Source organism: Ciconia boyciana, chromosome 5, assembly GCF_034638445.1.
Source record: "Ciconia boyciana chromosome 5, ASM3463844v1, whole genome shotgun sequence".
Taxonomy (NCBI): Eukaryota; Metazoa; Chordata; class Aves; order Ciconiiformes; family Ciconiidae; genus Ciconia; species Ciconia boyciana.
The window spans coordinates 54099820-54123532 of record NC_132938.1 but is presented as its reverse complement, the minus strand read 5'-3'; the positions used below and the strand labels follow the sequence as shown (position 1 = coordinate 54123532).

Genomic DNA, 23713 nt, shown 5'->3' with positions numbered 1-23713 from the left:
TCAGCCAGATGATAAGACCAGAAATACCAAGTGAAGAATGTCAGTCATATATTGGAAATATATTCCCTAGTATGCCTGATCCACCAAGCTAGTATTCTCACCAGAAAATAAGAAGTGCTATTGCTGAAGCTTGAGTTGCCGACTGTACATCATTCTTCCCCTCCTCCTGTGCCAGAAAGCTGTCCATATTATGTAAAAGACCTTCTTTCTTGGTTTGCTTATAGTCATATAGGTGAGGAGTCCTGGAAAATCTCCCAGCAAGTCAGCAACTTGGCAGTAAGTGAACAGAGTAATTTGCCAGATTTGGAAATTCAGTGACGATTGCGTCAGGAAACCTCAGTACATGCTGATGAGGTCTTGTGCTGCTATCTAGACTGTAGTAGTTGAATCCTTAGTTTCATCTTCCACAGTGGAAGAATATAGAGGAAATTCTCTCTCTCTCTCTCTCTCTCACACGTTCACACAGTCCCTCTTAAATTACTACAATGCAGATTCATTATCTGAATCAAAGGCTATACACAATTATACTTCGGATAAAACAAAACTCTCTAAGAGTGTTTGGGCAACAGCAATAAAGTGTCCTCACCCTTGAGTGTGCAGATTTACTCTAAGCCAGAAATCTTGTCTCAGTGTATGCCGAAACTGGTGCACATTGCACAGGGTGACCTGCTTGCTTCACATGTGGTAGAGAACACAAGCCGGGCTATGGAAGTGGTCTGGTCCATTTTATGACTCAACAATAATTACCTGGAAATGAGATTTTAAAAAATTCAATTATTAATGAGTAATCTTAGCATACAGCCCTCAAAACATTTCAAAGCACCCTTTATAACATGCCTTCTGTCTGAAGGCAAGAAGTGACCCACCCCTAGCACAGAATTCAACATCCAAATATCTCCTTCTGCTTTTCCATTTCTGATTAATTAGCTGGCTGACATTTATAGTATTAATTCCCTGATTTGTCCCTCATGTCTGCCAACCCAGGTTGGTTCAACTTGGTCTTGACACTCTTGATAACTGGAGTCATCTGAAACAAAAACTCTGAGTGCTCCTAATAACCAGAGTGGGAATCACCAGCTGAGACCTATAAAACCCTCTAGTAGTTGCTACATGCATATCCAACCATCTAACACAATATGTGCCAGTATGCCATTTAGATCCCTTAATACTGGTTTTCCATCAGAAAAATTATGGCCAATACATCGGGATCTTTTATACAGCAACAACTATTACTAAATTTAACTACTTCATCTAATAGCCAAAGCAGCCTTGTCTTCCAAGTGGTTTCCTTGTGGTTGTCAGGTTATTAACCTCTTTAGATGTGAAAGAAATTCAAAAGCACTGTTCACTTAGGAAGGATCTCATTTCACATCTGTGGAATGTGGAGAATTTCTGAAAGGAGGAAAAGTATTAAGCACAGATGTTCTTCCATTTATTATCCTCAAGACAACGCATACAAGATATTAGTCAGGTTTGGAAAACTTTTTGCCAACTGTTGATCTACAAGGGAAACCTGCAAATAATTTAGTGAGGACTGGTTATAGGACTGTCTATAGTCAATCTGTAACACACTAACATCTGCTTGGAGAACTGTTGACAAACATTGGTATACAAAGCTAAGCGTTAATTTATGCCTGCCTCTGCAAAATGCAGTGATGGACTAAGAAGAAAGACCCTTCCTTTTCACCATGGTTACACCCATAGGGTGTAAGGATCTCTATCCCAGGATATGATTCAGGGACAGACCTCTACTAGCTGAGCTAGATAACTAGGGACACAGGGAAGGACTTGGTCTGTAAAGCCCCATGGGACAATGAGCCCTGTATCAAGTATGCTAGCACCAGTACCTCACCATGGAGTGAGAGGGTTTGGGGTGTCAGAGCTGGAGTGAAAGCAGCTGAGACCCAACAGAGGGAGGAAGCTCAGAGGATGGAGTGGTCTCATCGTACTCATAATCCTTTACTTAAAAGGTAGTAATCTTAAGTAGGACTCCTCTCATTCAACAATTGAAGATGGATTGGAGAGGGAAGGAAGAAGGTCTAGGCCCACCTACGCATTGAAGGACTCACCCGTGCAACTTGTCCAAGGACTGGTTGCTGTGAAATACACAAATGATCTGGGCTAATGAGTTGAGAACCCAAGACTCTTCACATGTTGAAGCTCTGCTCTATAGGCTGTAAAGTCACACATCTCATCTAGGCCAATGAATTTGAAATTATAATTTTTATTTTGCTCAGAGGCAAATTAAACCAAAACAAAACATAAAGACCTATAGCATGGGCTCTAGGATGCTTTTCAGAGTCAGGACATTCTGACCTTGGATTCCCTTCAGTATAGGAAGAAAAAAAGGCATCCTCTTATTTGGTGAATTATCTGACTAGGATGCTATTATGGAAATTAAGGCCTTTTTCTCTTCCTTCAGCTATGTTTTAAAAGGCAGTGGCAGCTGTGACTTCATTTTGTGAAGAACCTAATCCTTTCAGTATGTATCAAGCATTTTCTGAGAATGCCTACAACTGGGTAAAACCACTAGTGGGGCTTTTTATTGGTTTTTTGGTTTTGGTTTTTGTTTTGGTTTTTTTTTGAGGGAATCACCATTTATGGAAGTAGGTACCACCACTGATGGCAAAACCTGCCTGCTCCATTCAGACTTGTACACCCCTTTGAACTGGCTTGCACAGACAACTGTTGTGCTCCATTTTGGGGACTCCTATGCTACAAGGTCAGCTGTTCCTGAGGACATCAGGGGAAGAATGCACTGTTTAAAGATCTTGATGTGTTTCACTTCCATGCTAACAGCTAGGTAGTCCTGTGAAGATTGGGGTGAAATGTTCAGAGGTACAACCCTAGGCACCTGGAGAACTTAACACCAAGCAGGAAAGCTCCCAGAGAGGTCAGGTACCTCCAGAGTCTAGTAGCAGCTTAGCCAGCTTTTTCAGAGCACTTTTGAATGGAGGTTCCTAAGCTGTTTAATGGCCTTTGCCACTGCACTGCTTGCTGGTAGCAGTAGCAGACAGCTGTCTTTTGTAGATTATGATAAAAAAAAAAAAGATGGAAAATACATCATGCCAGTTTTCTCAGAAGTTCTTTCCAAGTTTCTGAAGTGCACAGCAGTTGGCATCCCCATGAGCATTACCACCTGTAACTTCTTTTTCATTATGCCAACAGTGGGAATGAAAACCCAGACTACAGTCTCAAAGCCCCTCAAATGAAAGGACCTCATCCATTAGCTTGGATCAGTGGTCATCCTTGGTAGATTAGCCACAAGAGGAGCTGTGTAACATGCTTTAGCAGTATGTCAGCCAGACAGAGTCTGCTCACAGCACAGCAGTGTGTAAATGGAGAAGCCAGACTAATGCTGACAATAGCTATTACTATCCTCAGGGAGGATAGTCCTGAGTTGTGCTTAGGCAGGAAAGTATTACCATGACAGTGTGGTTGTGCCAGGATAAATGCTTTCCCCATCATTCTTAAGGTGTGGGAGGCCAGTTCTGCATCACACCCCTTCAGAGTCCATTACATCTGGTTTTGGTTTTATCAAATTCATGATGCCTTTGTTGCCACCACTCTGGTCATATAGTGGTGGCTATCAAGTCACCAACGCATGGCTGTAGCAGGGAATTCTGTATCTCAGGAGATGCATCTGCAACTCATTCCTAGGCAGTCATCTGATGCCGCTAGATTATATAATGAATTTAAATCTGCCAAGAATGAACAAGAATCTTATAACAAAAGTAGAAACCTGTTTCACATACTAGATCAAAACAGGCACGAATGATGGAAAGAAACTGTTTCTAAACTGAACTTCACACATTCCAGTTGTGAAGCTTGGCAGACTGTCAAGAGACTGAGTGGAGACTCTGGTCTGGGAAAAGGGAGTACCCTGTCACAGCAAACTCCACAGCATCACAGCTGGTAGCCAATGGCACAGACCCCTCATTGAAATAAGGCTTTCAGTCATGCATTAAAAATGATGGTTTCTGAGATGGCAGATTCCAAATGTCAGCAGGAACCTGATGGCTTCTTGCACTTGCCCGGGCTCAGACTGGCTCTTCATCAACAGCACATGACTTTTGGGTCTGGCAGTTAAACAATCAGCAAAGGTTGATATGTTGTGATTTATGAACCATTATATTCCACACCGCAGATCCCAAGCATGCAAGGACATGCAAGGATTATAGCTGTTCCTGAGGCAGGGAAACCAGTGACAAACAGGAGGAGCTTCTGACCTGCTTCTTGGCTGTGCACTGCCCCACAGCTTTAGGGGGAAGTTAATTCTTATGCAGAACAAGGCTCCATGCCACTCCAGAGGGGATAGTGTTTGATCAAAGATGTGAAGAGTAAATCCTTAGCCGGGAAAAAAGTGGTGCTGTACTTACTCATCTCCCATCAGTTTAGGATATCATATAGTATGAGTAACTGACTGCAATTACTTATTTTCCATCGGCTTCTCCTAGAACAGATGCACAAGTGATGCTTCATTCTGCAAACTGAGTAAGATGTGCTATATAGTGGGCTCCTACACATTTTACCTCCACTTCTAACTTCTTGGATGTCTATATATGTATGTATTTATATGTAAATCTATACGCATGTTCATAAATTTTATATATGCTGCATGTATGTTAATTACATGCACTGCCAATTCTGGAATGATTTTTTGTGCCATCAGAAGGCATCTAAAATGTAATGGTTATACCTTGACCATTTTGTTCCAACAGAGAGGAGCCATCTTCAGTAAGACCAGAACAGTAGCGAATATATCTTTGATGCTGGTCTCTTTCCAAGCACTGGACCTTTTTAATGAGTTATCCTATATTTGGAATTGCACTGAACTTGAAATCACTGGTGGGCCATGTCTGGAACAACTGAAAATAAAACTGGCTTTTGACTCTGCCTTGAACTCTTGTGAACCTTTGGACCATTTGGATGCCGGTAACCAGATACTGGCCCTGACTGTTGATAATGCTCTGGGCTCTGTAATATAGTTGGCATATTTATCATTTTGGTGTAGCATTGGACTTGACCACTGATCTTACTAGCACCTGTCTGAACCTCTGTGTTCTGCATATGATAAAAGACGGGGTGAAAGAGCCTAGGGTCAAACCGCAGATCTGCTAGTTTTCTCCATCTGCAGAGCTCCAGCTTCTCAGCACCATTTAGGAGGAGGACTTGCAGACTACAGGATAACAGTGCCGCTGGCCTCTTGCTATGTCTTCTTTGCCAAAAAAGAAAAAAAAATCCTTGCAAAATACACATAGTGGTGAGAAAGGCATTCCAAATGCTGAGGAGCTTGTTGCTGTAGCTGCCCCCTTGCCTATTGAAAGGTAAAGCTCAGCAGAGTCAGAAACGAAATCTGACTCTGAGTTGTTTTAACCATGAACCATTTCTTTCTATGGAGCTGTGCAACAGACTGGAACTGAGGCAGTAAAAAAGCGCCTGCGTTGCCACCCACCAGATGTCTAGAAGGTGGTCTACTATGCTCACACTCATACTTACAAAACTCAGATATTGATGTCTGACTTCTGTATACAAGCAACCAACACTTCAGTGCAGCTCCTTCTCATGGATTTTATAACCAAGTCCTAATTACTGATCGATCCTCTTCAAAATCTACATTGAATTAAGTACAAATCAGAATATTTATCTGGCAGAATACGCATACATAAAAACAAAGGAATAATCAGTGGTGCAAAGAGAAACACAGACAATGCATATGATTTTAGTGATGAATATGTTGCTGTTATTTTAAACTCAAAAGACCAAATGTGTACTATTTTCCCCATTTTTAGTACATGAGAAAATCCAGATTCTATGCACTTGAATTTTCATCTGTTTCATATGAAACAACTATTTCTTTATATTTAGTGTCCAGTCCACTTGCATTTCTCACATAATGGTAAAAGTAAGGCTAAGCTCTTCAGTAACTGAATGTCACTTCTGGAGCCTGAACCTTCAGTCGTCTCAAACTATGTCCCATTACAACTAAGATAATGAAGTGTCTGAGAAGTGATGGATCAATCCCTTAACTGTTCAAATAAAACCTATATTTTTTCTATTGCACTTGTGAAAAAAAAGTCTCAAAACAGATTTTGTGCTATTTAGAAGTTGCCAAACCATTTTCTTTTAAACTTAATTAAAGAAAAAATGATTTGCATCTTACTGGGGCATTTGTGTGGGGACACCCACTGGGAATGAAGTTCCATATCCAGAATATAAGCCCTTAAAAATATGGGCGCATAATGGAAGGATTGATACATCTTTAATGATGACAGTGCCAAGGTAATAAAACCTAACACCACAATGTTACCACTTTATACCAAAAATATACAGAAATAAACAAATAGAACATGTTGAGAAATTATACAGAAACTCTGTTAAACATTTTAAAGAGTAATAAAAATGCCTTTGGCCCATTAAATGTGCTCTACCGACTATATGAACCAGTGCCAAAAAGTATCAAAGCTTTTACAAAGAAAAAAAAATAAAAGAAAAAGGTTCAAGAACTTGGTAGTGTATGTCCTCGCTGAATAATTAAATGAATGTGCTGGGCATAACCCAGGAAAAAGTATACAAGCCGTTTCATTTTACAGAAACCCATGCGCACACATATATACATGTACATATTATGTATATATATTTATACCCACAAGGACACTTGATATGGGAGTTAGAACCCATGTGATAATTTGGCAGGGATATGATACAATCAATTAGCATTCTGCTTGTGTCTATTCAATAATGTAATTCTTTCAACTTTCTCTAAAATTTAAAACTTCAGAGTACATTCTAATGTTACTTTAAGAAACCTGAATCACCTATTAAAAAATCTCTTTCCTTTTCTCCATTATTTTCCCCTCTAGCACTTGAGCAAGTTTCTGTCCACAGGCAGACACAAAGGAGTGTCTCACAGTCCCAAAAGCAACTTCTGAGCACTGAAAAGAGCTGGGACATGGATTTTTTTTCCAGTTCTGCAAATGCAGAGATCAAACTTTAAAACTTAAAAAAAGTATTTCTTATTTTATCTCAGAACTAATTTATGGCTAAAAAAAATCGACATGTATTACTCCATCTGTATTAACATGTATTTCTCCATTTCTTGCGCAGTGAACTCTTAAGGTGAAATCCTAATCCCAGAATCAACCATTAAAATGACACCTATTGCAAATTCTTTCTCAAAAGTAAACTTTATACCTAGTGCTACCATCGATTCCAGGTGCTGTTCTGTACCTAAACCTATGTCTACTTCTTTCTAAATCTAACACTTTCGGTTTCAAAACTGTACATAAGTCTAGTTGCAGTAATGCACACTTCAAACCTTTTGAATGTATTTGCTCTACTATCTCTTTATGTGGCCAGAAGAGACAGGACAGGCCCTGAACGTTAAATAATTATAGGAAAACAATAAGAATCCAAGTTATTATTTCCTTCCTAGTCCACCTTCTCTGCTTCACATCTTCCTTCTCAAGATTGTTAATCTTTTAGCAAAATTTCACATGCTCTAACTAAATGTCAACAACAGCCCACAATATGCCAGCCTCTCTGCCACATTTGAATTGCAGTCCATTACATTTAACCTCTCGGAGGACAACAAGGGACTCTGCTGTCATGTTATTCTCAAGTCAGCTGGCTTTTTAAGGACCCAAAAGACATAAAGTATCTCCTGGAGTCACTCTGACTTTACCTTAGTTTGGATCCTTTTAGTGTCAGTAACATAAAATAAATCAGTATCATGAAATAAGAGGATTTGGGTAGCTCTGTCCAGGTGAAGGGGAAATTGATGACTTGCTTGGAAAAATCCAAAGGCAAAAGAAATGCAGATGAAGATTTTCACTATGCTATTTGAAACAACCAGAAAAGGTTGAGAAGTCAGTAGACTGGGATTACTCCAGCGACTGTAAACACTCCTCTCTTTGAACAAGAACGGTAATTTAATCTATTTACAGTGACTTCTACCCTGACCTCTGGAAGGTGTCACAATAAACTCAGAATGGATCTATGGAAAACATGTCTGAAAAATTCATAGCTTACCAGACGACAAAAAGTGTGGCTTCCTGTTTGAACCAGATGGAAGAGATTTCACATAAAGCCCATGTAGTTTCATTTTCTTGTGTTCAAACCCAAAACAGCTGAGGTCTAAGTGACTTTGAATCACTAAGTACTCAGCTGATTTTTCCCTTCACCTAATTTCAGTTTTCCCTTCCTGTTGAATTTACTCATCTTTCAGCTGCTAAGCTAATATGTGGCACGTTACCTCTGTGGACTTTTCCGTGAACATTACTATGTAGGGCTGCAGTCAGGTTAAAACAAGATGTATGCAGACATGGAGGCAAGGATATAGAGCCTCTTCCCTATGCTTATTCTAACAGCTTTGGCCAATCAAAATAATATTTTACTGAAGAGTTTGAAATATTATGAATGGCACAAGCATAAGATTTCAGATTCAGTCTCTTATACATCCATTTTTCTTCAGATATATTATTGGAAACATGTGTAAGTAATAATAACACAAGGTAACTGACAGAAAAAATCCTATAATACGGATTAGCAGCACAGATATTGTCTTATCAGCCAAACCAAGAATAAGAATAAATAAAGACATGAGTAAGACTTTCATAGAGAACATTTGGCAGCTGGCATAAATCACAGGTGGGATGAATGAGGTGGTCCCAGAATTATTCCAGATCAGCCCTTCTGCTTTAGTGGTAACTGCAGAGCCCATAATGTTGATCCTGCATAGAGTATTTTCAACAATACATGTAGGTCAACCAACTAAGCTAATATAGTTCACACTATCCTGTTACTTCATTTGCCAAGCTACTCAGTCATTAACTGCTCTTGTGTTTCGTCATTTATTTAACTTCCACATTTTGTAATATTTTCATTCACACCTAAAATCATAGAAGGCTATTAATGAAATGGAAGGTGGTTTGATATGGCATTTTCAGCAACATTTCCTGGAAAATGTGTAAAATCATACATGAATCCAATTAAGACCTTGCTTTCCATCCAGAAAACAATTCTTGCACACAATCACAAACACACAAAATTTTGTCTAAAAGCATTAAATAAAAATCATCCTTCTTTGTCTGCTTGATAGGATCACAGGATAATTCAGTTTGGAAGGGACCTTGGGAGGTATCTAGCCTAACCTCCTGCTCCAAGTGAAATCACACCGAGTTGCTCAGGGCTTTATTCAGTTTCAAAAACCTTCAAGAATGGAGACTACACAACCTCTCTGGGCAACCCAATATCCCAATAAGATAGAAATTCTTTAAATACAATGCAATAAATCTCATGGGCAAACCCACAAGATGCACTCTTTTTAAGATGTTTTAAAATTTCTTCATCAAAAGGGTTGTCAAGCACTGGACCAGGCTGCCCAGGGAAGTGGTTGAGTCACCATCCCTGGAGATATATAAAAGATACGTAGACGTGGTGCTTGGGGACATGGTTTAGTGGTGGACTCGGCAGTGCTATATTAACAGTTGGACTTGATGATCTTAAAGGTCTTTTCCAACCTAAGTGATTCAATGATTCTATGATCCTCTTACTACATTTCCTCAAAAGCCAGTGAATTAAAAAAACCTGAAAAACATTCCCATCTCAGGTCTTCTGTTTCCATTTTTCACCCACTTAATTTTTCATGAGTTGAACTCTATAAAAATTATCAATGTGAGGCTTTTCTTATTTATGATTCAAAACACGCATGTTTGAAAATGGTAGGCTTTTTTTAAAATCCTAGATTTTTCTCTCATCAGTTGGATGTGAACTTACCTGAAACCCCTGGGATTGCATACACTGGTTCCAGATGTACCTCTCTTTATCCACAGCGTGTGTAATAGCAATAATAATAGCACCAACCTGGTGCCTGTGCCGAGATTGCTGACCTTCCTGTGGCCAACTGTAAATGAATACAAATGCTCAGGTGAAGTTTCGAGTATTCTCGTGAGCAAAGCTCAGCTAGGCCGTTTGGTCAACCATGATTGTTCTGATGTTACCAAAAAGATCACATATTCATTTCAACTCTTTCTGCTATAGCAGACTTAGTAATCTGTACCAGTTTTAAACAGTCTGTGATAGTTTTTTCAGTTTCTCCCCAATGATAGAAAAAGGCCCTGATTAGGGCCATGAAACTTCTGCTGGGTTGCAGAGGAGTTTGTAGGAAAGGCCCTGCTAGTTGGCTATTTTTATTTTCTGGCATCATTAGATGTCTGGAAAAATGCCCTGAAAAATTGAGTCCAGGCACATTGACTTCAGAAATTGTTATATATTAACCAGAAATTTCCTCTTTCCCCACCTACTTTTAAAATTTTTAACAGTGGAATATATTGAAACATGCAGAGAACTGTAAAACAGCCAAGTGGACTTACATAAAACTCACTGAAATGATCCACTTCTGCAGTGGAATAAATCAGAGGAAATATCAGCTAGGAAAGAGGATATCCAAAGAAAGTGACTGCAAACCGCTAGTTAAAATTGAAGTGTGATATCCCTTTCCATTCCCATTTCTCTATTCTTGAATAGCCAGTGACATTTTCTAAATAAAGAACTTTTTCTCTGTTAATTGGTTTGCTTTCAGAAAAACTCCCGTCAAATCCATTTTACTTTCCATTCTCTATAGAAAAAAAAAAAGTCATCCTTTCCCTTGGACCAGCACGGGATCTTTGCAGGCTGATCACTTCAAGGGCACGTTTGTCCTTTGGTGTTGCATGCAAATGCGGTCACTTCAAGTTGGCTAACGAGCATCTCCTGGGAGATGTGACAAGCGTGGAAACGCGTATGACAAACCTCATTCTTCTGCCAGATCGCTGCCCCCTGCATTTTATAGCCCGACATCTTTTGTCTGTGGGGAGGAAGGAAGCGGAGTGCCTCAAAGATGAGGGCAAGGTTGGAAACTGTGATCAGAGCCCGAACGCGCTGGCATGTTACGAGTACAGGGAGTTGAAATGATATTTCTGAGAACTCCCATTACCGTTTATAACTACGTATTCCAAGAAAACTCCCAATATAGTAGCCGTCGTGAACAAAGACTGCAGGCTGTAAGCAACAGATGAGCTAACCTTTCTGCCTTTTGGGGCATATTTTCTTTGGCCTGGAGCTGCAGGCAGGGATAGCCACCCCGGTGCAAGGTGCGGGAGGCACCGGCGGGTGCAGGGGGTGGAGGGCTGGCTCCTGCCCTGCCTCGGCAGCCTGGGACGCAGCTGAGAGAACAGGACTGAAATGCGCATCGATGAAACAGCAATCGTAACCTGGCTTCTCCCATCCACCCCACTTTCATAGTTCGTAATGCTCAGCGAGGGTGGGAACACACTGCTAATACAATGGATGAGGTTTTGGCTTCAGCCTCCGCTGCCCAGGCAGACTGTGGTAAGGAGACCCCAAATTCAAAATTTAAGGGAGTGGACGTGCTCTTTTTTGGCTCCTTTTCTGCCAAGGACAGGCAGACAGGGAGCCCCGGGAGCTGCCGTGCACATCCCAGCCAGTTCCCTTGATCCAGCTTCTCAATTTTAGTGTTTCAGAAAAAAACCCCCTCAAACCGGTCCTAGTCCTGCTGACAATCCCAGAACCCAGCAAGCAAGCAGCGCAGTGATCACTTTAACTGCTTCCCATGAAATACCCTCAGAGCCTGAGTTTTGGCTTCACTGGCATTTGACTAATCGTATCAAAGTCCTTACCTACACTTTCATTCCTATTTTTATTTCCCCCTGTAATATTAGCTTCGGATTTCACTGTTTTGTTTATTTTTTAATTAAAGACTTTGACATTTTGAAGCCATTTTATATTTCCTATCCTGGCAATATTCAAAGAAGGACTACACAGATGGGCAAATAATCATATCAAGATCTGAGGTAAGGCTTCCCTTCATCTCGGTCCACTTGGGTAAACTCACACCACATGCCAGTGTGAACTATTCTTGTAACAAGGGCTGTAAATCCCTGCTGAAACTTATTTAGGAAGGGTAATTTTGGCTATGCATAAGTGCCATACATTAAATATATTACAGGTGAAATCTGCTGGGAAGGGCTCTGACATTTATAAGTTACAGAGACGGTATATATTACAGAGGCTCCAAATTCTGAGAGAATGTAATAGAATATAATTTTATATAGCAATTTTACCTGCAGTCTCTTCAAAAAGAAAGAATCACCAAATCCCTTACAATTCTGCAACTCTTGTTTTGTTTTTTCTTTTTAAAAATCTCCAGACTTTATAATTAAATAATTTCACTTCAATTCTTTGTAGGTATTCCCTGTGCGAATGCACTGTAATGCTATCTCATTACTAAAGAGGAGTTTGGAAGGCTTGGACAGCATCTGTAATGCGAGCTGTGTAACGATGCAAACATTTACTGTCTCCTCTCCCTTTTACAGGGCGCCGCGTACATCTTCCTTGAGCCCTTCCTGGGGGGAGGAAAGCCGGGAGCCCCACAAAACAGCCTGAACCACCCCTCAAATGCAAAAAATGCAATGGGGCTGATCCTACCTCGGGTGGACATGGTAGGCTTGAATTAGGAATCACAGCTACAGAACCTAGTTTCTTTGCAGATATTCATGTCTTTCTTCGCCTTATTGCAAAGAATTTATTCCAAAGTTATCCCAGCAGCCTCTGGGATATGTTTTGTTAGAGTTATTTGCCACTGAATTAAATTCCTCTGTAAACCTTTTATTTCTTATTGTGCTCTGGTGTATTGGGAGCACCTGAGACTCACTTGTAAAACTGCAGGCGACGCGTTTCTTGCACACAGTGTAATTCTCACACAGGGTTTTAAAAGTTAAAGCCAACTCTCCCAACATGAAGGTGGTCTATCAGCTGTAATTCCCGACAGGTAAATGGCTGCTTGGCACTATCTGCATACAACCTGTTTTGACATTTTGTTGGACTCATTTCCACGGCACTGCTTTTGGCTCCTCCGTGGCACTGCAGAAGGGAAACCACTTCTGCCATGGGCAAATCGATGAACAAAGCCAAGGACGCGATGCACGGAAACACTCTCCAACATAAGCGGGGGAAACTCTGAAAAACACAAGGTGCTTTAAAATATAGTCTAGAGAAACGGCAGCTGCTTTCTCATAAGAAGGTGCAGCGGTTACTGATTGCAGCCATCTAGGCCAAGCCCAGTGGGGATTGCTGCTGAGCCCTGTGGAGCCCCACACCACCGGGGCACGGTTCCCCTCTTGGCTGCTGTATCTGCATGAGACTCCAACCTGACCAGCTTCAGATGGCCTCTTTTCTCTTCACAGCATCTATAAATATCTATTTCCTCCTCTAGTTCCAGCATAAATCTCCTCCCTTAGCTTGTATCTGCCCAGTTCCAGATCAGTGCCATGTTTTAGGTTTGGCATCTTAGACCTCCATGCAACAAGAACTGAGAGGTCAATGCTGTTGACTTGAGAACAGCTTTGTTACACCACAGGGTGCACAGCACATAGATTCGGACCTGGGAAGCAGCAGGATAGCACAGTCCCAATGACTGCTGCTATTTTTAGCTATGCAAACATATAACATGTCAAATACTAAATATGTCACTGCTCCAGAATTAAAAATTGCCACTGCTGGCTCTTAGGCAGCTGTAACTTTCAGGAGATGATTCACACTGGAACTAGACTCACATAAGTAATTGCACTGATTCAAGATCACTTAAACTTGTTACCTTCCACAAACTCAGCCATGTGGAGTAATAATAATGTTGTGAATCATTTTGATAAAACCCACCCTCTACATAAAGTGACAAAGGTGAGGAGCTGAGAAAGTGTGCATATTGTCTAGATTTGCAAGGAAGAGGAGTAGCCTGCTCAATTTCAAAACAATAATAATTAAAAAAAAAGGCTAAGAATATAAACATTGACAAACTTGCCTTACAAATATTATTTTAAACATGTCTGTGACAGACTGCTTGAAGTCAAAGTCTAATAAAGCACTTATCCTCAAGGGGACTTCTTACATGTTGAGAGGAAGCACGTACTTCAGGGCTTTGCGGGTTCCAAGCACTGAATATTGAGTTCGCAACAAGCGTTGCGCTACCTGCAGTCTCTGCCTTATTCCAATGGGCATTTCCCTGGGGCCAGATCACAGGTCAAAAGGCTGTACAGATTGCTGTGATGGAGCTCATCTTTCCAGAGCCAACAAACAAGAATGAGAGAAGGGCTACAGGTTGCGTTTTATGTTCATTGTTTTTATGATTCAGAGTGTAAGGTTTTCTACTCTTTGCATACATCTGCATAGTATTATCCGCATGACAACCATAACAAAAGAAAGATAATTAAAACCAGACTGATTGGAATTAATACAAAATAAACAGTTTGCTTAATATCTCTGGCTAATTTCTCTTATGTGAAAAGTGAAGCTAATGCTTCCATCTAAGGTGTGGGGGGAAAAATTAGGAAAAAAAAGCAAAATATTTAGCTTACCTCACCTGAAAGCAATCTCTTCTTTGATCCTGTTTTGTTTGAACCACTGGCACCACTTCTTCTCCAGTATCATCAATTCCTCCTCTGTCTCTATTTGCTCTCTTCCATGCATCTCCTCTGGCCCACTGTTAAGAGAGTAGTAACGTACCAGGATGATTTTTATTAAATTAACCAGAAAAGTATTTAAGTCCTTACTTAGACTTTCCATTTGAAAGAAAGGCTGTGCAGTTAGCCTCTGCTTCAGCTGTACAAGTTTTGCTCTAGCTTTTTGTGTCCATGTCTAGTGTATCAAGTCTTTAAGTTAAACATGAATATTTGAATTGAGCTTGCTCAAAATCTCTGGTATAATTTAAAGCAACTTTATTTCTGCTCATTAGAGGAGCTTGACATGCCCTTTTGTTAATCTCTTCCTATCTAAAGCAAACTGACACTTGAAGCCCTTTTCCTCATGTGCCGTTTGCTGCACAGTATGATCTGTTCCTAGGGGGGAAAAATTAAGAGGATGCTCAGTGTATCTTTCACTATAGAGGCCTTCATTTCTGTAACTGCATGCACACACACACAAGCATACAGACATTGCACTAGTCAGGTCATATAATTGACTGCTGTGCCTGGCTTTGTCTACTAATAAATCTTCCTTGGATTTATTTTTACACTCCAAATCTCTGAACAGTTTGAACTCTGAACCAGACCAGAACATTGATATAAACACCACACCCGCGTGTGCCTTTGCTGTACAGATTATAATCCATTAAAAGAACATCAGTAAGGTTGAAAAGTCAAGGCCTCCAAAGTTAGGAAGCAGGTAGTGCCGATTCAGTCCTCTTCAGATACAACCTTTGATAACCTGACTGTACGCTCCGGTTTCCATAGGAATCCACTCTCATTCAGTACAGCTCAATGCAATGAAATGAGAACAACTCTTAAAGGTAGCATCTCCGCTCCCCTCATGGCATGTTTTGGCTGAGATACAGATCCTAATTTTTAATGATACTGGGACTCAGATGAACAACCCCTCAGAAAGCTGGTGAATCAAAAGCAAAATTTATTTCCATTAATTTTTTTTTAAGTTATTATTTGTAAACATCAAACTATGTATAATAAGAAACAGAAAACAGCCTTTACCATGGGGCATGTTGGGCTCATTCAACACAATCACATTACCAAGTTTATTTGTGAATAACAGAGAACATACTGATGGCTAAACACTTGGGTTTGGTTTTTTTTGTCTTTTCCTATGTGATTAAATATGCTTCTCTGGGCTAAGCTATATGTTTCACCCCCAAACGCTGAAAATGCTTTGCGTATTAAAATGTGCCGCAGGTTCATCCCGTGTGCTCTTAAGGGCACCATCCCTACCCTGCCTCATGGAAGCCAGCTGAGGCTGGAGAGGCCCCATGAGAAAGAAACCTGGATGAGGAGGGAAAAGCAGAAGCTCCTGGAGGCTTCCTCCATCCGTGGTCCAGGGCACCAGCCTGGCCAAGGCAGGGGACACCCAGGACTGCGAGAGGTGAGGCGTTTCACTCCTCCAGCATCCTCATCATCCAGCCGCCGCTCAGTCGAATCGTAGCTGGTACCCAGCGACCCGCAGCCATTTCAAACAGCAACTGGGGCAGGTAACCAGCAGCACTGCTGCCGGCCGCAGCACGAGCCGCCTCCTGGCAGACGGACCGCAGTTGTTCTGGCTCTCCCATCCCTGCCCGCCCGGCTGCAAATACCGCTGGAGCTGGTAGCAGGCGGGAGGGGAAGGGCCGGGGAGCTCTTCCAGATGGACAGGAACTCCAAACAAGGCAGCACTGACAAAAATGACAAAGTGGGGTATCAGACCGTGGATTAGCTCTGCGGATCCTCACGCAGTTATTCATCTCTGGCTGACATGAAGATATGAAATTATGCACTGGGGTAGTACTGGACAAGGTACGGAATCCACAGACCAGAAGGAGCGATGGATTTGTTTAACCGTGAGCCACAGCAAAGGGCTTCCAGAAATTTGTCAGCTCCCAGAGCAGCTGGATGCCCCTCGCACTGGGGCACGGGTTAGCTCAGACGCTCAGTGCTCCCTCATGCAGCATTTGAAACAGCATGTGGAGAACAGCAGCTCCAACTTTGCACACAGCAATAGGTAAAAAGCTTAATTTTAATGATTAGATGAGATTTTCCAGTCCATTTCATCCCCTGCAAGTTACAGTACTGCATAAGGGCTGCAGCAGCTTGAGGTGCATTTCTCACTCACAGACCCACAGAGCTGCTCTGCAAAAGCTCCACGTGGACTTTAGCAGAGGTGGCCAAGCCAGGAGCTGGAAGAAGTTCAGAGAAGCAAAGCCCTGGGGGAATTTGAGATAGGGCTGCTGTGTACAGACAGCACAGGATGGGATGGTGTAATCTGAAGCAGCAGCCGGCACTGGTAATGTTAAACAACACTCGCTTCAGCCTCCGGGTAGTCCAGGATCAGCTGATGACAAAAAAGGATTTGTTTGTGCTCCCAAGTACATCGTGAAGGCGAAAAAGCTATTTGACCTCACAGAAAAAAGCCAGCAGAAGAAAAATGTGCACAATTTGGTGATAAATATAAATGTAGAATAGGGAAGGAAGAAAAGTCCCCTCCCATGAGGCTGCAAGGTCTGCGTCTCCCTTAGGAGCATCCTCCGCTCCTGCCTGCTGTTTTACCTTGCCCTCCCCAAATCATCCCCCTCTTTCAGACCATGCTCTCATGAATCTCTGACGAGAAACAACTGACAAAATGGTGCGACTCGCACAAGCTCTTGCCCTTTTTCTAAACACCAAACTGTTTCCTACTGTCACCTCCCCTTTTCTCTCGCCACTGTGCCCGGTCTCCTGGCCTCCACCGCAGCTCGCTTTTCCCTTCTGTCTCTACGGTGACTGAAAGCACTACTAAAAATTGCTGCCCAGCACACCTTTCCTCCCTTCCAGGAGTCAGATAGGAGCTTGCCATACATCATGGGAAGACACGAAGGACAGAATAGCAAACACCGTTACTGCTCGAAGAAACTAATTTGGAGTGCCGGTTTCCATCCTGGTTGATTTTGCAAACCCTTACCAGGAAGAAGTTAAGAGTCTTCTCTCAACATGCTCCCTGAAAAACAAACAATTTATTACATTAACTCATACACATATTGATAGAGTAGGCTCACACCTGCACTCAACAGTGCTTAGCCCTGAACTTAAATTAATTTAAAAATCTAACCTACACATAAGCCTCCAGAGATGTATTTCTGGCTCTCTGGATGTGGGAGAGCAAAGGCTCAGTGTCAGCAGGGTGCTGCTGGGTGGAGGGATGGGAGGTGAACAGCAGAGCAGCAGCGAGCAGGGGCATTTGTTGGGACGAACTGGCCCAGCGGGCTGGTTCTGCCAAGATCTCCGCAGTGGCAGGACCTATCCAAGGAAAGGAGCTGGAGCCTGGACGCAGGTGGTAATCCACAGCTCACGTATACTGATTTTCATTTAACTGTTTGCACCCTTTGTGTAGCGGAGCTATGATTACCACATCTATCCCATCACATTCCCAATTATGACTCTCGGTTTCACAGTAGTACCATAACATAGTGTAACTAGCGATCCAGTGCTCCCACAATACACCATAATCCTTGAATGCTGAATGCCATTGAGCAGAAAAATACACGATTCTCCTACTACAATCATGTAACTGCCTAGAACATGAATGTGGTATTAGGAAACCTATGCCAAAGCTCTAGAGACCTTGTAAAAGACAACCTTTAAGCAAGAAAATATGCTATTGCTGGTTTTGGGGGGGGAGTATCAGAGACTTCCTCAGAGCATCCTCAGAAACCGATCTCCACCAAGACACCACAGACATCCACTTGGAATAAATAATAAAGGAAAGCATCAAAAAATAACATCTCTCCAAATTTTGCAGAGGGAGCTTCTAGCCAACTATGAGATGTGTTCTATTAAAAGTGGGGAAAAAACTCTTGATTAGCCACATACTTGGGAAAAAATATAAATAAATAAGGAAGAATATGCAAGATTTAAAGACAAATTTGCAGCCTAATTGTAGTATCATTTTACTTCCATTGATATACACTGAATTATTTCAGAGAAAGCCCAACCTATTTGCTTCTCCAGATACCGCTGTTCAGAATTTCCCAGTAATCCTCTACTGATTGTCAGTGGGTACCACATGGGGGAAAAAAGTCACACAGCAGATTAACTTCACTGGGGTTGTTTAAAGCCAAGTATAAGTCCAAGATTGGACCCTAGGTGCCATAAATATTAAGTTGCTCTATTTTATACCCTACCTGCCTCCAACAGGCACAGGCTGAGAACATACAAAGAAAAGCAGGCCCTGTATTAAAAAAAAAAAAGTCCTGCCCTATAAAATGTAATTTATTCTTTGGACATAGCAGGCGAGGGTAAGTGACTGCTTTATGTGTCATGATCAACACTTTCAATAATGGAAGTGAATTTAAAAAAATATATACTCCAGTAATTTTTGAGAGATCTGAATAATTCTCAGTCCACCCTTAAAGGACACTTTGAAGGGTTTATATAATTTGGAGAAATGCTGCTAGGACAACATAAATGGCAAGAAAAGCTGAAGAACTCTGATGTGGGTAAAACCTGCAGAGAGTACCTCAACTTAGTGCAAATACCAATAGTTCATCTTTCATGCAGAGCCAAATTATTCATGAATTTACCACCCTTTTTATTCTCAGAGAATATTGATCCACACACAGGATGATTACAAAAATGTTATGTTCTATTTGAGTGGAAGCGTATAACAATTCAATTAAATTTCATTGAATCAGCAAGGTGCTAGAGTAGGCAGATTAGTATCAGGGAAAGATTTTCACTTTCTTACCTAGCCTGTTACAGTTCATCCAGAGACACCGAACATCGGAGATTTGAGAAATGCAATACAGTGTTAGGAAGCAGTGTTATTTCTTGTAGTGATGTTCCTGTCTCTGGGTAGCGTGGTACTCAACTGTTTTGTCATCTACCAAATGAGAGCATACCTTCAAGGAGATTTGTGACACTTAATGGAAATCCTGCTAAAACCAAGGGCCCAGATCCTTAGTTTAATTCTGATCTCACTCATTGGCCAAATGTAAGCATAAAATTAATGTAGCTTTGATACCAGTAATTTTTAATTTGGAGGGGAATAAGTTGAAATCAGTGAGGCTGTATCTGCTTAGGTTAGCAATGATTTTGGCCCTACACTTGTTTCCATGTGTTTCCCTTTTGCTTGACGGATTTCAAGGGAAAGAAAGAGTTTATGTGGGATGTAATTACCGCTTTGGTCTAGTATCTTGAGTTATTTTTCCAGCGGAAACTTCTGGGTGGGAAAACCTGACAGTTCAGAAAGTATGCCAAAATGTAGTTCAAGTTTGTATTTACCAAAGGAACACTTGACATTTCATTGATGCATCACAAAGAGAAATAAGGGACACACCTGACAGGATTATTTTGTACTGCAATACTTTAAAACAAACAACGGCACTGGCCAGCAGTAAGAAAAAGCAAAGCGAAGGCATGAGTACTGAAAAGGAAATAACTGTGATCCTATGGAAAGTGTGAATATTACTCAGAGCACAGTGACACAATCCTTAGTTTCACAGTATAGGAGAAACCTTTTAAAACATACCCAAAATGTTAGATATTTTTAAAGAGTTTAAGGTATTTCCAGAGCAAATACAAAAGTGCTTTATTACAACTTGCATACCTTACCATCTTAAATATTTTTTAAAAAATCTTATGGAAAATATTTTTCCAAATCTGCCATGTGTAAATTCTAGCATGGTGATTTTAAATTTCTTTAGAGGCATTTTTGCTTGTATTCCATCTTATTATAGCATGCCATTCTGACACAAGGAAAACTTTCATGAGACCCTTAACAACAGACAGTGGTTTTCTGTCCCCAAACTGCCATACACATGCTAGATTTGGGCTTATCAGAGATGTGAATACTTTGCCCTGACTGAATATTTTTCAGTTATCCACACAAGTTTCCTATCTATGCCAACCACTTTCATGGCAAATGATAATGAAAAAGACCTTTAGGCAAAGCAATAAAGAGCAATATAAAAGCTCATTATAAGCCAAATTCATAAAATTACAAGCTGTAGCGTGCAGTATGCACAAGTAAAACTGAAAAGCAAGTTCAAGCATACCAAACAAGATTATAAAGTAGCTGTTGTTTTTCTGTCTGGGAAAAGCAATTCCTTAATGAGCTTGGAAACACAGCTAAATATTTTCTTTCATAAATTCAAGAAAAAGCCATACCACTTTTGAGACTTCTGCTGGGCAGCTTTTTCTCCTCTCTCTTTTCCTCTTTTAAATTTTAAATACTGCATAGGAACCATTTGCTCTGTGAGGTTCCCATAGTTAGGACCAAACCCTTCTCAGAGGAATTTTGGCACCTTATTAATTAGTTGGTTATGAGAAGGAGCTGCACTCTTTCAGTAACTCCTATTTTGCCATCAGTAAAGTGTGATCCCATAATAAATTTCCATCAAGCAAACTATTTCTGGTAATTCCCCCTAATTAACACCAGACTGCTAATAATAAATTAGGCCCTATGTGTTTCTGATATAACCAAGATCTTGTCTGAGCACAAGATATTAACCAATGTCCCAAGAAAGTAAAACTCAAACCTAAATTAAGCCTTTGCTGGTAAAAGGATTTATATACAATTTTGTGAGAAATCCTTTGAAGATCTCATACAGGGCATTTTGACCAGAAAACATTTTGAGTGACAGAGAGATTTGTTCTGTGCTGAGCAGTGAAAGTGGATTTATTGTGAAAACACACCATTGAGTTTTAAGCCTATAAATCTTACACTGGATTACAGTGTCTTAATGAATGAATGACAGATCTCTTTTTTTTGTCGGTTCATTTTAATGTTACATGACGTTGTGATTGATAGAAACCAAACGTTTGCCATTAAAACGTCAAATGCAGACTTGATGCCTTTAAAAATTTGGCTTCTGGAGTTTAATATACTGTTTGCAAATAGACTTGCGTTTGTCTCGTTCATAGCCTAAACACTTAAGGGGAGGCAAGTTTTCTGTAAAGTTGCCTCTAAATTTTATAGAGCTGTGTGCAGTGTTTTCCTTTGCTTGTGTAAATAGAGGTAGAAAACAACAGTGCATTTGCCTAGTTAAGAGACACTCAGCTACAGAGAGTTTTACCAGGCTGGTATTATCATGAAGTAATTGGCCATGTTATAGTAGACGGTTAAGTATCCTGCGGTGAAAGCGGAGACTGCTGCGTGCCAAGGCCAAGTACAGTATCAGACAATGCTTGCCAGAACAGACAGTATTGCCTTGAACAGTCTCAACTTAGGAAAAATATTAAACACTTCTAAACAAGCATTGCAAAGTATTCTAGATGGGCGGCAGAATGAAGTAAAGATAGCAAATAAATAGTAATTGGCCAATATTGAGTTTTACATTGTTACATATTCTACAGTGTTCAATACCATATTTCCATCTTTCATTCCATCTTGAGAAAAGATGGAGAATCAGAGACTCATTGAGGTTGGAAGGGACCTTTGGAGATGAAGGGACCTTGTCTAGTCCAAGGGCTGTGTCCAGTCAGGTTTTGAGTATCTCCAGGGACAGAGACTCCACAATCTCTCTGGGCAACCTATGCCAGTGTTTGACCATCCTCACAGTTGTCCTGTCACTATGTACCACTGAGCCGAGTCTGGCTCCATCTTCTTTACTCCCCCCTCCAGGTATTCGTACACATGGATGAGATCCTCCCTGAGCCCCCTCTGCTCCAGGCTGAACAGTACCACTTCTCTCAGCCTCTCCTTGTATGACAAATGCTCCAAGCCCTTAATCATCTTCCTAACTCTTTACTCCAGTACATCCATGTCTCTCACGTACTGGCGAGACCAGGACTGGACCCAGCACTCTAGATGTGTCTCACCGAGGCTGAGCAGAGAAGGACTATCTCCTCCCTCAATCTGCTGGCAACGCTCTGCCTAATGGACCCCAGGAGGCCGGTGGTCTTCCTTGTCACAAAGGGGACATCCTTGGCTCATGGTCATCTTGGTGTCCACCTGGACCCCCAGGCCCTTTTCTGTAAAGCAAACCTCCATTCTACCCCCCAAAAAATGAAGAACAAGCAACTCAAATGATATAGAATCATCAAATCGTTTAGGTTGGAAAAGACCTTTAAGATCATCAAGTCCAACCGTTAACCTAGCACTGCCAAGTCCACCACTAACCCATGTCCCTAAGCACCACATCTACGCATCTTTTAAATACCTCCAGGGATGGCGACTCAACCACTTCCCTGGGCAGCCTCTTCCAATGCTTGATAACCCTTTCAGTGAAGTAAAATTTCCTAATATCCAGTCTAAACCTCCCCTGGTGCAACTTGAGGCCATTTCCTCTCATCCTATCACTTGTTACCTGGGAGAAGAGACCGACCCCCACCTCACTACAACCTCCTTTCAGGTAGCTGTAGAGAGTGATAAGGTCTCCCCTCAGCCTCCGCTTCTCCAGGCTAAACAACCCCAGTTCCCTCAGCCGCTCTTCATAAGACTTGTGCTCTAGACCCTTCACCAGCTTCGTAGCCCTTCTCTGGACATGCTCCAGCACCTCAATGTCTCTCTTGTAGTGAGGGGCCCAAAACTGAACACAGTATTCGAGGTGCGGCCTCACCAGTGCCGAGTACAGGGGCACGATCACTTCCCTAGTCCTGCTGGCCACACTATTCCTGATACAAGCCAGGATGCTGTTGGCCTTGGCCACCTGGGCACACTGCTGGCTCATATTCAGGCGGCTGTCAACCAACACCCCCAGGTCCTTTTCTGCAGGGCAACTTTCCAGCCACTCTTCCCCAAGCCTGTAGAGTTGCATGGGGTTGTTGTGGCCCAAGTGCAGGACCTGACACTTAGCCTTGCTGAATCTATTCACGTGTACAATCATGACGTTCTTTTACTGAGTATGATTCAGAAAAAGAAAACATCCAAAACCACAAAACAACCGAGGACAGTCAGAGTTTGGGGTTTTGTGTTGGGTTTATGTGTTTGTTTTGGTTTTTAATTATAATTAAATTTGCAAATGTGAACAGCCAAAATTTGATGCCAAAGAGTATTAAACACAAGCAAGGAAATCACCTGGACTTAACAGCTGGTTGTTTAGTGTAAAACAATGAAAAAAATGAAATTCAAACAAGTAATCTGTGAATTGATGTAGTTCCCCTTCTTACTCTTGTTTGCAAAGCCGTTCATATGGCTAGATGATGCAAGTAGCTCCATGAAGAAACAGGTACACAACTGAACAGACCAACACACACTGAACCATAAC

The 23713-nt window shown here is 41.4% G+C and overlaps 1 protein-coding gene across 7 annotated transcripts in view; it reads right to left on the bottom strand.

The window, feature by feature from the left end:
* The window catches only part of BMPR1B (bone morphogenetic protein receptor type 1B), a 296363-nt gene extending 278862 nt beyond the window's left edge, over nucleotides 1-17501 (bottom strand). For 5 of the 7 annotated variants that reach the window (XM_072862758.1, XM_072862757.1, XM_072862759.1 and 2 more), the window contains exons 1-6: nucleotides 17367-17501; nucleotides 14412-14536; nucleotides 12713-13017; nucleotides 9778-9904; nucleotides 5500-5613; nucleotides 587-747 (exon numbers count right to left, since the gene is read on the bottom strand). The gene's annotated coding sequence lies outside the window, so the exon portion shown is untranslated. The remainder of the gene's footprint in view (nucleotides 1-586; nucleotides 748-5499; nucleotides 5614-9777; nucleotides 9905-12712; nucleotides 13018-14411; nucleotides 14537-17366) is intronic. The other 2 variants (XM_072862760.1, XM_072862763.1) reach the window with 2 other exon arrangements.
* Between the last annotated feature and the right edge of the window lie 6212 nt (nucleotides 17502-23713).